Genomic DNA, 2,500 nt, shown 5'->3' with positions numbered 1-2,500 from the left:
ATCCATTCATCCATCTATCTATCAATCTATTTATCCATCCATCCATCTATCTATCTATCCATCCATCTATCTATCTATCCATCCATCTATCTATCTATCTATCTATCAATCTATCTATCTATCGATCTATCTGTCCATCCATCCATCCATCTGTCTATCTATGTATCCATCCATCCATCTATCTATCTATCTATCAATCTATCTATCGATCTATCTGTCCATCCATCCATCCATCTGTCTATCTATCTATTTATCTATCTATCACCGTTAATATTAACTTGTTTTTGATCGATATAAGTAATATTGGTATGTTCATGAGATATTCCACCTTGAAGAGTATCAGCAGCACATTTTTTTTTTGTTTGTTTGTTTGTCACCATAAAACTGTACTGCAAATACTGGCGGTGGAATTACATGTGATCACGCACACACACACACACACACACACACACACACACACACATATATATATATATATATATATATATATATATATATATATATATATATATATATATATATATATATAATCTTTGAAAAAATAAAGAAATCTGCGATGCACCATATGTCAGTATAAACCATTAATCCCAAAGTTTTTTGTTAGTAGTCTCTTGATTATTTCCCCCATAAATAACACCTCAATAGCTCTGGTTATAGCTTTTGAAATGCCCTTACAATAGCGATTTTATTTTTTTTCACGAATTTTCCCTAACTTCCCCAACCCCTGAAAACAAGTACAAGGAAAAGCGAAATTCTTTTGTAGTTTCGGAAGGATTTCATCCCAGAATCGTATTTCTTTAATGCCAGCTTCTGTTTATCCCCGAGGCTACATCCAAGGTTTATTTACTTGTGTACTTATAGTTTTACTTATTCTTATATACCGTATACTATATACTTTTACGTATATATCATATACTTAAACTTATATGCTATATACTATATATGATATACTTACCTTTATACTTATATACTATATACTACATATTATATACTACATACATACTTAGGCTTTTACTTATATAGTATATACTACATATTATACACTTACACTTATACTTATATACTACATACTTACACTTATACTTATATACTATATACTTGCACTTATACTTATATACTATATACTTAAACTGATAGACCCTGACATCATTTACACCAAAGATACGAGCACTGACGTTAAACATACCACACCAGGATACGTCACCTACTTCGAGGCTACAAGCTGAAGACCTTGTATTATCCTACGCTCATCTATCTATTTATTTATCTATCCGCTATCTATCTATCTATCTATCTATCTATCTATCTCTCTCTCTATCTATCTATCTATCTATCTATCTGTCTATCTATCTATCTATCTATCTATCTATCTATCTATCTATCTATCTATCTATCTATCTATCTATCTATCTATCTATCTATCTATCTATCCATCCATCCATCCATTGATCCATCTCTATCTCTCCACCCATTCATCCACGTATCCATCTACCCACCTATCTTATTATCTATCTAGGCCCAGATAGACTCTTTTTGGTGGAGGGAAAGTCATTCCTGGAACAAGGGATTACATGGATTACTATCAAGGTTTTATGCCAATTTTGATGGAATAAATTCACCGTTTATATTAACTGCTCGCAATCAATATTAATCTGCCGTCTTTGTCCTTTGCATAGTTGTTGTTTGTGTGTACATATTTGGAAATATGATTGCACAAACACATCATGCTGTTTGATGTTCTTGATATTAATGTGATGTGAGATCTAGAGGAAGTCTAAGAGCTTAATGAGAAACATAATATCCGGTAACTGTCACTATCATTTATGGTATTATTATAATCCTTCTAATTTTCCCATTACTGGTGTTATCACTATTATAATCGTCATTACTATTATCATATTTGTGGTTATTATTATTTTTGTAATTTTTATTAGATTATCATTTTTATTATTAATATCGCTTATTGTTATATCCTCTTTATCATTCTTTGTTACAGTTATTAGTGTTATTCTATATATCATCACATATTCTTTATCATTGTCATCAGCCTCATTATTTCTATCATCATTAGTGTTATCATTGGTCTTTATACCGTTGCGAATATTAATGTTGGTTTTATGAATATCATAGGCTATTTATTCGCTTTTATTTAAGATTGATTATATCTTTATCATTATTATCCCTGTTATAACTACTATTATTATTGATTTTTTTATTGTCGTAAGTATAGGATATTATCATTATAAACACCATAGTAACTGCAATCATTATCAAGCTTATCATTGTTGTTGCGAGGTCACAGCCTTGGAAGAAGGACCTCTAAGCACCTCCTGAAAAGTCCTGCGAAGGAAGGGACAGTCCTACGTTTTGCGAGCAAGGAAGACCGCAACATACAGCCATCATTTTCATTGGTATTTTGAGTAATTATCGTAACAGATTGTATGATAATGGCTTTTAATATCATTATCATCACTGTCAGGGTTATGATGAGTCAAGGTTA

Source organism: Penaeus vannamei, chromosome 9, assembly GCF_042767895.1.
Source record: "Penaeus vannamei isolate JL-2024 chromosome 9, ASM4276789v1, whole genome shotgun sequence".
Taxonomy (NCBI): Eukaryota; Metazoa; Arthropoda; class Malacostraca; order Decapoda; family Penaeidae; genus Penaeus; species Penaeus vannamei.
The sequence above is the reverse complement of the archived record's forward strand: the minus strand, read 5'-3'. Positions refer to the sequence as shown.